This window comes from Pan troglodytes, chromosome 13 (genome assembly GCF_028858775.2).
Source record: "Pan troglodytes isolate AG18354 chromosome 13, NHGRI_mPanTro3-v2.0_pri, whole genome shotgun sequence".
NCBI lineage: Eukaryota > Metazoa > Chordata > Mammalia > Primates > Hominidae > Pan > Pan troglodytes.
Genome location: NC_072411.2, coordinates 141119624 through 141134846, shown reverse-complemented (window position 1 = coordinate 141134846; position 15223 = coordinate 141119624). Strand labels below are relative to the sequence as shown.

Below are 15223 nucleotides of genomic sequence, written 5' to 3'. Positions count from 1 at the left end.
CATCTGGGAGGTGAGATCTTGCCTGCTCCCAAGCTGGGGACTTTGGTCTCCCCAGGAGTCATGGAGAGGCCGAGATTCTTCTGCAAAGGAAGCTGTCCCTCCAGGTGCCCGCCTCACAGCCCTTCCTAAAGTCACGTGACGCCCCAGGAGGGACAAGCCCAGCTCCTTTGCTCAACCCAGCAGGGTCCAGGCTTCGGTGGTCCCTTAATGGACTGGAGGAGGATGGAAGCTCTACATCGGGCAGCTGGGGGCCTCCCAGGGTGAGCAGCCAGTGGGGTGAGTGGGAGCTGCTCCTCCGTCCTCCGGCTCAGTATGCTGCCTGCAGTGTGCGCAGCTCGGGATGACGGCTCAGCACATTTCTGTTGATGGCAGAATCAGCATCTGTCCCATACTTTAGTAATTGGCTCTTCTACCAAGTTTTAGTGTGGTTGGCCAGTTTTTTTGTTTTGGTAAATTTTCATCAATGTTTTAACTGTAAGCAGGAGACAGCTCAATCTGGAGCTGTAGGCTCTCCTGAAGGTTAACCCTGGGCCTTTCCCCTGTCCCAGATGGACTAACTGAGGGCCAAGGAGGTTAATAAACTTGTCCAAAGCCGGAGTTGTTCGCCAGAGAAAGCCCACTCAGGATCCAGGTTTCTGCGTCCAAAGCCAACGGGCTTCCCAGGAAGTCATTTTGCTCCAGCAGCCCTGAAGTTCAAAGACAGCCCCATGGGGGGTTTATCGGGGGTCCCCTTCCAGGGTTCAAGGGGTGTCAGTGAGGGCATCTGCTTACATGGTGGCCTCAGGGACCAAGGGCACACCAAGCCTGCAATGCCTGAGGAAAGGAGTCCCCTCTGCTCTTCCAGGCAGTGGGCATGTGGGGCCCACGGGACCAAGGCAGATTCTGAAACGTTGGTCTTGGACACAGGCCAGAAGGACAGTTGGCATCCTGCAGCATGGGGTTATTAAGATCCCATCTTGCAGCACCCCCAGACAGTGCGCCCCAGTTGCTCCAGTAAAGAGATCTTCACAACCCAGGCGTTCAACTGCATCCCAAAGGCCACCAATTCCAGCGAAACTTCCAGGGGCCCAACTGATGCCTGCAGACACCAGACCTGGACATGCCAGGAGGAGATGTCATGCTTAGGGTCTTTGGGAGCTTCAGGAGCCAAAGAATCCAGTATAGTTTCCCTGGTGAGAATTTAGGACTGGGTTTGGTTTTGAATTTTTTCTTTTTAAGGAAGACATTTTTTTTATTGTATTGTTTGAACATTGAGTCAGCTGGGAACAAAAGAATGCAAGTTTGTCCTAAACAGGACTGTCTTCCGGCAGGAAAAGCACCCAGGAAAAGTGGCCACAGGGTTTTAGCTGCGGGGATGATCTTAGAGGAAAGAAACACAGTGAGCTATGCTGGTGCACAGCCAGGCTGGATGCAGAGTGGAGCCGTCCCTGCCAGGAAACCACCTGGGAGACAGTGCTCCCTCACCCTGCAGGTGGCTTCCAGGGGGAGAATCTGCCCCCTTCAGAATGGCATGAGGATGGAATCCTGCATAGCACCAACAGTGACCAGCCTCAGGCACGGGTGCAGGGGTGAGCTAGCCTCATCCACACAGGATGGCAGCCTAGCCTCATCCACAGCTTCCACAGTGAACTAGCTTTATCCACACACAATGATGACCTACCCTCAACCAAAGCTCCAGGGGTGAGCTAGCCTCATCTACACGCAATGGTGAACTAGCCTCATCCATAGCTTCCACAGTGAGCTAGCCTCATCTGTAGCTCCAACAGTGGGCTAGCCTCATCCGTACATTGATGGTGAGCTAGCCTCATCCACAGCACCAGCACCAACAGTGAGCTAGCCTCATCAGTGGCTCCAATGGTGACTAGCTTCATCCACAGCTCCAGAAGTAAGCTAGCCTTATCCACACACTGAGGGTGAGCTAGCCTCATTTGCACATCAATGGTGAGCTAGCCTCAGCCACAGCACCAATGATGAGCTAATCTAATGTCGTGCAAGTGTTCAGTCCAGACATTCTGATCCCTCCTCAGGGATGAGAAATGGAATACTGCACACAACTTACAATGAAAAATCACCCAATTTTTAAAACTCAACAAATTTTTAAAGTGCTTTTAGTGGCCACATACAGAAAGAAACAGTTTCACAGCAAACCTTGCTCCAGACTGCTGGGGTAAAGGATGGAGAGGTGGGGACAGGAGTGGAGGAGGGAGTGGGATGGCCATAGAAGGGGAGGGGAAGCTGGGTCCAGCAGCCCAGGATGTGGTCATGGTGTGACTGGTGCTGAGTAACTGGGAGGACTCAAGAGTGACGATGCCTGGACATCCTTCTATCTCTGACTCATGTTGGGAAGGTCTTTCAAACTCTTTTCATCTTGCAGAGAGGCAGAGCATTCTGGAGACCAACACTTCCTGGGCGGTCCTCAGAGTGGGTGACTCTGCAGAGAGCACCTGCCAGGTGTGATCTCGGACTCAGAGTTCAATCTGCATTTAGCTGACAATGAACTGCAAACTCTGAAAATGTTCACAGCCATGGAGAATAATCTAGAAATCCTCAGTCCATTGGGAAACGGTGTGGGTCAGGGAGTGTCACCAACAGCTGGAGGTGAAGCTGGGACCAGTCAGTGAGGTTAACCACCCCAGGGAAGAGGAAGAGAAACCAGTCAGGGCCAAAACGGAGCTTTCATCGATGTCTGAGGGGGCCTTGTCCATTCTGTTTGTGGATTTGGTTGTGTGTGCCTGGGTATTAATTTCTTAGGGCCACTGTAACCGCAAACTGGGTGGCGTAAAATGACAGAAACTCACTATCTCACAGCTCTGGAGAACAGAAGTCCAAAACTAAGCTGTGGGCTGGGCTGTGCTCCCTTGGAAGTCTTGGGGAGGCTCCTTCCTGCCTCTCCCAGCTTTGGGTGGCTCCGCCCCTCCTTGGCTCATGGCTGCAGCACTCCAATCTCTGCCTTCTGCTCTGTCTTCACACGGCCTTCCCTCTGTGTCTCTGTGTCCTCTTCTCCTCTTATAAGGACAACAGTGATGAGATTTGAGGCCTACCCCGCATGCAGATAATCTGATCTCAAGATTATCACCTTAATTACATCTGTAAAGACCTTATTCCTAAATAAAGTTGCCCTCTGAGTTCTGAGTGGACATGAATTTGCAGGGCAGGGTACTCTTCAACCCACTATGGTAAGTACCTAATTTGCTGCATATCTATTTTACCTGCATTAGTACTGATGGCAGTGGCTGTGCCACACGGCCTGCCGCTGCCATCACACCAGCTGCAACAGGGAGGTGCAGCTGGGGTTGCACACTCTGTGGAACCAGCGGGAGCTGGAGACAAGTGAGAGCCCCACCTCTTCCAAGTTGGGATGGGAGCTCCCCAGGTGCTGCTGCAAACTCTGCCCTAAGCACGGCTGCCCAAAGCTGCAGACCTGGGCCTCCTGCTCCACTGAGCAGGCAGGGGCTCTGCCCTCCTGAGAGGGGGCTGCAGCCGCCCAAATTGTGGCTGCAGACCTGGGCCTCCCGCTCCACTGAGCAGGCAGGGCAGGGGCCCTGCGCTCCTGAGGGGGGGCTGCAGCCACCCAAATTGTGGCTGCAGACTTGGGCCTCCTGTTCCACTGAGTAGGCAGGGGCTCTGCCCTCCTGAGAGGGGGCTGCAGCCACCCAAATTGTGGCTGCAGATCTGGGCCTCCCGCTCTGCAGAGCAGGCAGGAGCCCCGCCCCTGCCCCAGGCACAGCTGTAGCCACCCAAACTGGGGCTGCAGACCTAGGCATCCCTGCACTCTTGGGGGGGCCTGGGAAGGCACTCTTGAGAGGGCCTGGGAAGGAACCCTTGTCCTTGCAGGCTCAGTGGTTTCTGGTCCTGCTGCTTAGCCTCTCCCCACTCCTGGCACCCACTTTGATCTCAGAGCAGAGGTGGGGCCAAGCCCAGGCACTTTCACAGCCCAACCAGGTGTGCACACACTTGGGGCAGTGCTGACATGCCAGCCCCCTGCCCCTTCAGCCCCCTCTGGACTTTGGGCACTGAGGAGCATGGGAGGAGAAGCTGAAGGAGAGTTGAGGGCAGCTGGGCACTGGCCTGCAGGTGCCCCTTGGTGCCAGCAACCTGGGTGCCATGAATGGCCACGGGAGGCAGACAGGCTCCTGGGCAGAAGGGGGAGTGTCCCCAGTGAAGCCCCATCTTCAGGCCAGGGCAGGCATAAAGCCTGGGGGCTGGGCTGCCAGTTCTGAGGACCAGAGGGGGACATCATGGTGCTTTCTCCTGGGCCCATGCATGGCTGCCTGTGGACCAATCAGCATGCACTTCCCTGCTCTGAGGCCCAAAAAAGCCCCAGGCTCAGCCAGAGCAGGACAGAGGACAGAGAGATGACAGAAAGGATGGATGACTAGCTGCAAAGAGGAGCTACCATCTCTGCTGATAGCGGCAGACAACAGGATGACCAGCTGCAGAGAGGAACCGCCCACTCCAGGGCCTCCTCTCTGCTGAGAACTGAACACTCAACAGGACCACCTTCCCACGGAGAGGAGCTACCCACTGCGGGTCTCCTCTGAGCTATTCTAACACTCAATAAAACTCCTCTTCGTCTTGTTTACCTTCTACTTGTCTGTGTACCTCATTCTTCCTGGACACAGGACAAGAACTCGGGCAAAGGTACCACTGGCCACAGAGGTTTCTGGCCAGAAAAGCAACACCCTAAAGATCCCATAACAGACCAAGATGGAGAAAGTGGTACTTACTCAATCTTTTCTTAGGGGACATCGTTTATGAAGCTGGCGGGAACAGGATAACCAGATTGGGTGGGTGATGAGACCCTCAGGGGCACACTCAGCACCAGTAAGTAACTGGCAATAATAAGCTGCTGGTTTAGCAGAGGCCAGCAGGGTTTCCTCCAAGGCTCATGTGTTGCTGCTTGGGTTTTGCAGGGCTGAGGCCACAGCCGTGTTACAGGGACAAGCAGTGAACCACGGCCAAGGAGGGAAGTGCAGAGTGGGGCCCGCCTGCTGGTGGCACCAGAGAGCAAGGCAGGCTGGAGGGCATCCTCTGGGTAGGCTGCAGGAGTCCTCTGCCCTTCCCTATAAAATCTTAGGTGAAATCCAGATTTTGCTCTAGTGCTTGGCAGAAAATTGTTCTTCCTGGAGAATTCTCTGAGACATACATCAAGGATAAAGGGAGGCAAGAACTGAATTTACATGGAAAGAAAACCAACAACCAGGATGTCAGCCCAGCTCTCGCTTGCAAAAAACTCAAGAGCTTGCAGCCAGGGTGGGGCTGTGGCCATGATGCTGGGGGATCAGTTCCTGTCAACCAGTAGCCCTTGCTTAAAAATAAAAAAGGTGGAAGGGGCTTTTGGTCTCTGGGAAGGTGTGTCCTTGAACTGTCTAGGCCCCATGACATTTGGAATCTAGATTCTGGCAGGCATTAGGCCAGCAGCAACTGGTGGGGTCGGAAGACAGGTCTGGGCCTGTCCTTGTCCTGGAGTGTCCATGATGTGGTCTTATGGATGACCAGATGTGCTGCTCACAACCACCATGTAAGAAGGGTGGGGTAGTGGCCGTTAATATTATCTCAGTGCCATGGTTTGGATATTTGTCCCTTTCAAAATTCTGTCGAAATTTAATCCCCAATGTGCCAGTATTAAGATGTGGGACATTTAAGAGGTGATTGGGTCATGAGGGCTTTCCCCTAATACATGGATTAATCCATCCAAGGATTAATGGATCAATTGGTTATCACAGGAGTAGGACTGGTGGCTTTATAAGGCAAACCTCAGCTAGCACACGAGCATGCTCAGCCCCTTCACCATGAGATGCCCTGTATCACCTCAGGACTCTGCAAAGAGTTCCCACTAGCAAGAAGGCCCTCACCAGATGAAGCCCCTCAACCTTGGACTTCTCAGCCTCCATAACTTAAAAAAAAATTCCTTTTCTTTATAAACTACCCAGTTTCAGGTGTTCTATCGTAAGCAACAGAAAACAGACTAAGACACTCAGCATTCTGAGGAAGAAACTGAGTCTCAGTGTTGGCCCCAAGATAGCCCAGCCATGAGATGGCAGAGCCCGATTTCAAAGCCAGGTCATCAGGGATCTGCCATCTCTCACCTTTGAATTCTCTGAATCTCAATCCAAAGCTTTTTCTAGTACAATGTGTTTCCTCTACATCACATATGATGGGCAAGAGATCATGACTTTTATTTTATTTTATTTTATTTTTATTTTACAGTTTTGTACAGACAGGGTCTTACTATGTTGCCCAGGCTGGTCTTGAATTCCTAGCCTCAAGCCATTCTTCTGTCTCAGCCTCCCAAAGTGCTGGGATTACAGGCATGAGCCACCGCGCCCGGCCAAGATCATGACTTTTATTGGGAACATCTATTGGCTGCCTGTCTGTTTTGCCCCAGATGTGCCATATCTGTTAACTACCTCATAGTTCTTAGGGGGAAAGGCCTTCCTGGCTCCCTTCCAACTTGCCACTCATTGCCATGCTTGTGCCCACCTTGCGGCTGATAGAGAAGTGCCATAGCTAGCTTCTAACATTCCAGGATTCTGTCATCTTCACTTCTGCCTGGGAGCCCCCTCCTGCAATAGCATCCCCCCAACCTTCCCTGGCCTAAAGAAGATGCACCCCACGGAGCTCAGGGACACTAGCACCCCCTCACTGGCACGTTCCTGTGACTCCACAGCTCGGCGTGTGGCCCCTTCCTCCCCCTGCAGCCCTGCAGGCCCTGGTCGGGTGATGTTGCCCCTCAAATCCACTTGTTGTCTGGTGACCAGGAGGGGAGGTGGGGATTAATCCTTTGTGTGGGGTGTTGTGTGTGTGTGTGTGTGTGTGTGTGTGTGTGCTGTCTTGTAAAGCAGAGGCCTCTGTGTCTTCCCCAAGCAGGGGCAGAGCCCTAGGTTTTAACCAGGGAGGAGGGGGCATGTCCACAGCTCCAGTGGGTCAGGGCATCCAGGGTTCCCACATTTTCATGTGCAGGGACTTGGCTATTCCCAGTCCATATCTCAGCATCCCAGTCCGCTGTTCCAGTTGGGCCTTGACTTTGGTGGAGACTGGCAGGATGGCCTGGGCCTGAGCCCAATCAGACAGCCCAGTTGGGAGCAGGATCTGTGGTGGGACCCAGACATAGCAGGGCCTGATTAGAGGTGGCTGAGTGAACCAGGGAGGGCGGAGGGAGAGAGGCAGAAATACTAAGTCGTCTGTCTCTGCCGCATTCCATAAAGTGTCATAAAATCTAAATCAGAATCACTGCTGGGGTAGAGTTAATAGACGGGTAGGGAAAATGAATCAGGGTTCTTGTAGAACAGGTCCCCAAACTGACCGTGCACAAGAACGCTGAGACGTCGACAGACACACAGAGGCACATGAGGCAGTAAAACGTGCATTAGTGACAAACATGCCAGCACTGTGCCCCGACCACCGGTCCTGAAAGAGACTTTCCTAGGAAACAAACAGATCAAGGAGGAAATGAAGACCAGGGAACAATCACACTTAAAATGGAATTGAAATGGTTAGGGTCACAACAGCACTTAAAAAGATTTCCAGGCCTTTGAATATCTTCTTTATCAAAATAAGAAAAGAAAAGGATCAAACGGAGTCTAAAACCTATGATCTTAAGATCATAAGAAAATCTAAGAAAATCGGAGGGAAACATAACAAGTAGAAATAGATGGATTTATATATGAGAAAAACTTAAATGAGTCACTAAAACGAAGAGCTCGTCCAAACAAAACAAATTAGAGGGGTATTTAGAATTAACCTAGAGCAAGGCTTCTTGACCACGCGCTGTGATGCTCCTAGCTGGCTCACGTTTTGTGCCAGGGGCCACCCTGTGCACTGTGGGGTGCTCCATGCCCACCCTGGCTCCTCCCACCAGATGCTAGGAACATTATTTCCCCCCCAAGTCGTGACAAGCAAAAATGTCTCCAGACTTTGCCAAATATCCCAAAGGAAAAAAAAAGTCATTCCTGGTCGAGAATGACTGCCCTCAAATTAAAAAAAAAAATGATCAGGAAGCCCGGTGTATGTGGTAGGTTATCTGGCTGATCTTACCCTTTTAAGGAACGAGTCATTTTTATGGCATATAATTTGTTTCTAGGCATTCTTTGAGATATATGTCATGTGATTAGAAAACTTGAAAATGATTTAAGACACAAAATTATTATTATTATTCTGGGGGTTTGGCCGTGAGCAGGGGATGGAGGAAGAGCAGAGACCAGCTGGGAAACATGGCTTCCTTAAGCAGGGCTTGGAAAGAGGTACCCAGGAGAAGTAGTATCTTGTTGACAGGTAATGACAATAGAAGCTCTGATTACACAACATCTTCTAGAATGATTACATTGTGGAGGAGAAGGACATAAAAATGTCACCCAACTGTGGTCAGAAATGAGCAGCTCGTGGGCACCACCAGCGTCACCTCACCAGTGCTGGGCAGCGCGAAGCTCCTCTGCTTCACCTGGCTCTGCAGGAGGAGCCGGCTCCTTCCAGGCATGGCCGCGGGCAGGCTCCCTGGCCACAGTACAACCCATCCATACAGGCGCCATGGGGGCTGCCCTCCACCTTGGTTGTTTCCTGCTCTGGCCCGTTCACTGTGTTCACCTCCTTCCCAGTAGCCAGAAGGGCCTCCCGGTTGCTCTGCTGATGCTGCGCTAAGGAGAGTATCCATGCCTGTATCCCGGGAGCTGCCTCCGGGGCTGCAAATCTCCATGCCTGTATCCCGGGAGCTGCCTCCTGGGCTGCAAATCTCCATGCCTGTATCCTGGGAGCTGCCTCCTGGGCTGCACATCTCCAGGCCTCCGGATCAGAGCCGCGTCGTGTTCTAGGAGATCCTGTTCCTTGTCCGGCTTGAGTTGCTACAAGCTCCTGGGCTTCCTGGCTCATGGACGTCCGCTGGGGAAGAAGGGCTCCTTCACCCAGCAACAGGAGCTCAGCCGAAAGCTTCTGCTTGCTGCATTTTGCTCTGGGGACCCAGCCTGTGTTGTGCCTGCAGTGGAGCACTTCCAGGACATACACGTCCATCCTTGCCCACTTCTGTGCAACTGCTGAAGCCAATGCTAGGGATTTGGTCTCAATTTTCAAAGTAAAGTTTGTATTCTTAATTGTCCACAGAGTTACTCTAACTCCACAGTGAGCAGCTCATCTATTTACTCAGGGTGACCCAATAGGTAGGTGACATGCTTTCGGCCCAGGCCCATTGTCCCTGTGTCATTGTTAATATCCTTTCATTTACAGAGGTGACCCAGGTTGGACAAAACCTCTGTGCTCACCCCTGGGTGCTAGTGTGCTGGGGAATCCCTCTCAAGACACCTGGAAATCTAAATCCTTCTAAGCAGTAAACCATACAGACAGTTGATCATTTTGGGTGGAAATCCTAGGGCCTCGTGGACTCTGCCTTCTTAAGGAGACTTCATGGCAGGAACAGTTCCTTTCTTGACGACTTGGCCTTCCTCCGTTCTGCCCTGGCCTGTGGGGCCCACCTGGGCCTCTGTCCGAATGCCTTTCTGCCTTCCAGTGCTCCATACCCTCCACTTCCTTTGTCCAGTGATCTTTGCAGAGCAGTTGGCATTATGGCTGCAGCATTGCTCCTGGCTGGAAGGGTCCACCCCTGTATATCACTGTCTTCTGGGACCTGCTGTGGCTGAAGATGCAGGGATGGGTCGATGCAGTCCGTACCTGGGAGGGCTTCAGTCTAGTGGGAGAAAAGGATTCCATAATGGGGTCCATGTATAGATGAGCAGTACACACGTGGGCTGTGGACAAATGAGAGCCCACAGAGACCTGCCTGAGTTCAAGGTGGGCTTCCTGGAAGAGGAGTCTTGGAAGGTATAAGAAGTGACCACATGGGTGAAGCAGGAAAGTCATTCCAGCCTTTGGGGCTGGGCTGAGCACAGGCAGGGTAAAATCAAGGTGTCCCGAGCACATCTAACGCGGGGGAGCTGGAGTGAGGCGAGGCTGGAGGCCTGGCTACCAATGGTCAAGTGAACTATCCGAGGACATGGCTGGCACAAGCCACGGGAGGCCCTCGCCGCCCACTTTCTGGCTCCACGCCACCATGTAAGGCCTTCTACAAAGCCACCAATGCCCCTCAAAACAGTTAGAGCCTGGGCTGGAGCCAGCCCATGCTGCGTAGGAACATCTACAGGGAACTGTGGGGGCCTCAGGGGAGGGGGTTCAGAGCTTTTGATGAGCTTCAAGGAGAAGGAAGGAGAGCCTCCTGTGTCCCCGAGGAGCACACTGCACCTCAGAAAAAGCAGGACTCATGTGATGCAAAGTGTATGGAAATAAACAGATGACCCAGGTGAGAACCACAACCATTTGTTCAGAACCTGCCACCATCCTTTGTGTCTGGCGGAGACTGGGAGGCAGGCAGTGGAGAGGAGAAGCTTCGCAGGGAAAGAAGGGAGGCTCAGGTGTGCCCTGCCTGGAAGCTGTTGGCTGGGGGAGCTGGAGGTGGCTCACTAGAAGCAGGGATCCTATGTGATTGGTTAGGGGCGTATTCGACTTTCTCTGGTTGGTCCGAAGTTGGAAGTTGAGACAGAAATTAGGGAAGTGATCAGTTATTAATCAAGTCCTGGCCACCTGGGGCCAATTGTTACAGAAGTTACTGCTTAGCTTTCCAGATTAGCTGTAGAACAAGCAGGCTGGCCTCAGGCTGGTGACTGTAGATGATGGGTGGGCTTCCTTGGCTGGTGACTAGATAATCTGTGGGCTTCCCAGGCTGGTAACTGAGTGATTGGTGGGCTTCCCAAGCTGGTGACTGTACATGATGGGTGGGCTTCTCGAGCTGGTGACTGTAGATGGTGAATGGGCTTTTCGGGCTGTTGATTGTGTATGATGGATGGGCTTTCTAGGTTGGAGACTGTAGATGATGGGTGCACTTCATAGGCTGGTTATTGTCGATGATGGACGGGCTCCTTGGGCTGGTGACTGTGGATGATAGGTGGGCTTTTCAGCCTGGCAACTGTGGATTATGGTTGAGCTTCTCAAGCTAGTGACTGTGGGTGATGGGTGTGCTTCCTAGTCTGGCGACCATAGATGTGGGTGTGCTTCATAGGCTGGTGACTGTAGATTATGGGTGGACTTCCCAGGCTGGTGACTGTAGATGACGGGTGGGCTTCCCGGGCTGGTGACTATAGATGATGGGTGGGCTTCCTGGGCTGGTGACTGTAGATGATGGGTGGGATTCCTAGGCTGGTGACTGTAGATTATGGGTGGACTTCCCAGGCTGGTGACTGTAGATGACGGGTGGGCTTCCCGGGCTGGTGACTATAGATGATGGGTGGGCTTACAGGGCTGGTGACTGTAGATGATGGGTGGGCTTCATGGGCTGGTGACTGTGAATGATGGATGGGATTCCTAGGCTGGTGACTGTAGATTATGGGTGGACTTCCCAGGCTGGTGACTGTAGATGACGGGTGGGCTTCCCGGGCTGGTGACTATAGATGATGGGTGGGCTTACAGGGCTGGTGACTGTAGATGATGGGTGGGCTTCATGGGCTGGTGACTGTGAATGATGGATGGGATTCCTAGGTTGGTGACTGTAGATGACGGGTGGGCTTCCCAGGCTGGTGACTGTAGATGACGGGTGGGCTTCCCGGGCTGGTGACTATAGATGATGGGTGGGCTTCCTGGGCTGGTGACTGTAGATGATGGGTGGGATTCTCAGGATGGTGACCATGAGTGATGGGTAGGCTTACAGGGCTGGTGACTGTAGATGATGGGTGGGCTTCATGGGCTGGTGACTCTGAATGATGGATGGGATTCCCAGGTTGGTGACTGTGGATGATGGGTGGGCTTCCCAGGCTGGTGACCATGAGTGATGGGTGGGCTTCCTGGGCTGGTGACTGGATGATGGGTGGGCTTCTAGGGCTTGTTACTGCAGTTCATGGCTCAGGGTTCTGTTTTCACATATGGCCTGGTCATTGTCCATTTGTCCATTCAGCCTCTTAAGTGAAATGGGGGCTATTTGGGATGTAATGATCATCACACTAGAAACACCTCGCAGAGTAGCTCCCGTCGAGGCTGGAATACAAGCTCAAGATCAGCAGAGGGTCGGGGGCTCAATGAGTGGTGGATGGAAGCCTCTCCTCTGTATCTGGGGTGACCATGACCCAGGTGGCGCAGGGAGTGTGCAGACAGACAGGGCTGTGTCCCAGGAGAGGCCTTTGGCCAAGTCCTTCTGGGCCGCTGCGTTCCATGAGAACTGTTTTATTGAGAGGGATGGTATGTAGTGGATTGAGAAATTGCCATAGTTGGAAAAACAAGCATAAAAACTGCCAGAAAAACAATACTAAAGATAATAGTGCCAGATCCAGGGAGGAAGGCAAGTGTTAAGCATGTGGGACATTGCAAATTAATTTTAAAAAAAGAAGAGGAGGGAAATCTCGAGTTGTCCATGCGCCAGTGCTGGGGGATTTGGCCGGATGGTGGTTCTCACTGTGTTTCAAGTGTAAGATATACTTTGATTAATTTCTCTAGACTTCACCAGAGTTACACCAGCAACTCCCAGAACACTAATTAATGAGAAGAGGCGGACAGTGACTCATGCTGGACCGAACCCAACTGACGAAAACCCTCCCAGCCCTCAGAAAGCATCCCGGTCCTCATGCAATGGGAATCGCCTCAACCAAGGCAGCCTTGGCGGGAGGTCAGAGGGATGATAGAGGCGAGCCCTGATTAATGGGTGTGTGCGTGCGTGCGTGTGGACACTCCTGCACAGGCTCTGGGTGTGTGTTCCCAGGAAGAGCTGGCAGGGACATCTGGCAGGCATGCTTCCTCATGGGGTCACCCCACCGGAGGCTGACAGACCTGCTGGGCCCTCCAGGGTTTAGATTCCCAGGAAAACAGCGGAAGCCTGAGCAGAGGGAGCTGTTGGGCTCCCCAGCTCAGCCGCCACCCGGGTGGGAAGTCACCTCTTCCAGCTGGCCCCGACCACGCAAGGCCGTTTTGGCTGGCCCAGTTCTGCTTGAGAGCTTGGGTGGTAGAGAAGGAGCACAGAGGATCATTCACTTCCGTAACACATTGGGGAAAGTGGACAAAGCAGAAATGATTTGCAACCTGACCTAGAAATGGCATACGAAGATGGGAAGACACCCAGACATGTATTTGCTCTCCCCGTCATGAGTGGCTTTGGGTCCTCCTGCCATGTCTGGACACTGCGGCTGCAGAGCCAACTGCCACCTGGCCGGGCCACAAGGACCCACAGCTTGAGGCTCCTGGGGGAGTCGAGATTTGGGGGTGGAGCATCCATTGTTCTCAATTTACAGTTAAGAGGAAGCACATTGCAGTTCGTTGCAATGCACGTCCCACGTGCAGGCGTTCCAGCCAAGCTCCACAGAGGCAGCTTGTGGGTGTGCACAGGGACCCTCAGCCCTCCATTTGGGCAACAGAAGACATATTAGCCTTGCACAAGGCAGCTTGTCTTCACCCAGGGTCCCCGTGGAATGGTTTGAGCACACAGAGCCAGCGTGCTGTTCAGGAAGAAGTAGTATTCTCTTCCAAACCTGTGAACAACCAAATGGTAGCTGAATGTTTCAAAGCTGGTGAAGGTGAAAGTGCAATGAGCCAGGGGGAAATCAAGGCGGGAACACAGAGATTAAGAGCAAGGACTCTTCAGGCCTCGCTTCTGCCAGTCATACAACGCCTGGCCAGGGACCAGCCTGTGTGGGCCCCAGGTCCCCTACCCACAGATGATGCGGATGGTGATGGCACCAGCGCAGAGGACTATGGAGTTAACGCAGAACAGGAAACTCAACAAGGCATAGCCCACAGGAAATACCCAGTTGTTTTTCCACGGTGCTTTTTTTTTTTTTTTTTTTTTTGAGACGGAGTCTCGCTCTGTCGCCCAGGCTGGAGTGCAGTGGCACGATCTCGGCTCACTGCAATCTCTGCCTCCCGGGTTCACGCCATTCTCCTGCATCAGCCTCCCAAGTAGCTGGGACTACAGGCACCCGCCACCACGCCCAGCTAATTTTTTGTATTTTTAGTAGAGACGGGGTTTCACCATGTTAGCCAGGATGATCTCGATATCCTGACCTTGTGATCCATCTGCCTTGGCCTCCCAAAGTGCTGGGATTACAGGTGTGAGCCACCACGCCCAACCTCCATGGTGCTTTTTTAGGATACGCTTGGTGGGCAGTGGTGTGACTTCTGAGGGCTGCAAGTTTTACCCTGCAGAGGGCACAAAGAGCCCACAGGGTAGCATGTCCCAAATGCCGTCACCAAGGCATTAACCTGAGAATGGTAGGCATGACCATGCACCAACACAGTCACAGAGACATCTTAGACTCCTAACGTGTAAGGAAATACCGTGGGAAATACAGGGCTTTATCACAGAACAGGGAAGGTAGCTTGATGGGAAGGGAGTGGGAAGGGTTGACCTTCAAATTACTGAGACAGGGAGCAGGGGGACTCTGGGGCACAGAGTGTGACTTGCACCTCTGTGTGCCTCTGGGACTCACTGCACTCACCTGTACATGTGCACTTTGCATTCACAGATTACTGTGGTTTACCAATTGAGGGTGGGCCCGATGTGGTAGAACAGGCTGAGTATGCTGGAAACGTGGACCAAATGCACACCTGTGCTGCACACACACAGGGAGGCCCCATCAGCGCTTGAGCCCTGGCCCAGGGAATGGCAGCGCTCACTGCTACACTGGACCAAGATGGACTTGCTGTGGGTTTATGGATTCAGCACTTGATTGGGCAGATGCAACATGCTAATTGCCACACTAGGAACCAGAGTCCAGCAGGGAATAAAGGAGACAGTGGCCAGACCATCACAGGGCTTGAGTTGCAGTGGGTAGAGACATGCAATTAGGCAGGAAGGCAAATTCCAGCTCTGCACCCTCGTCTCTTGGTGTCTCATGAAGAGCATAGAGAAGAAGCATGGTTGAGTTGAACAAGTACAGGCACCCAGACCATGCCTGCAACATGGAAGAAGAAAGCCGAGAGGGTTCTGGGGGTTTCTCTTCAAGTCTGGAGAGCTTTCATTTCTCACGTAGAAGGGGGATGCCGAGGACCAAGGGAAGAGCAGTGCCCAGCTAAAGGTTGCAGCTGCCACTAAACACGGGTCCCCACGCTGACCCTGGTCGGTCCCTGCTCTCACACAGTAACAAGCAGAGGTAACTTCACACACAAGAGTATCATCTTCATAAACTTTTATTTTTGTGTACTTTTGCTTGTTTTTAATCAACCTTTTTATCTTGTGATAATTGTAGATTCATATGCAGCCCTAGGA

General features: G+C 52.7%; 1 protein-coding gene across 1 annotated transcript in view; it reads right to left on the bottom strand.

Moving 5' to 3' along the window:
* The window catches only part of TWIST2 (twist family bHLH transcription factor 2), a 126426-nt gene that overhangs the window by 21570 nt on the left and 89633 nt on the right, over positions 1-15223 (bottom strand). The gene's annotated exons all lie outside the window — the stretch shown is intronic.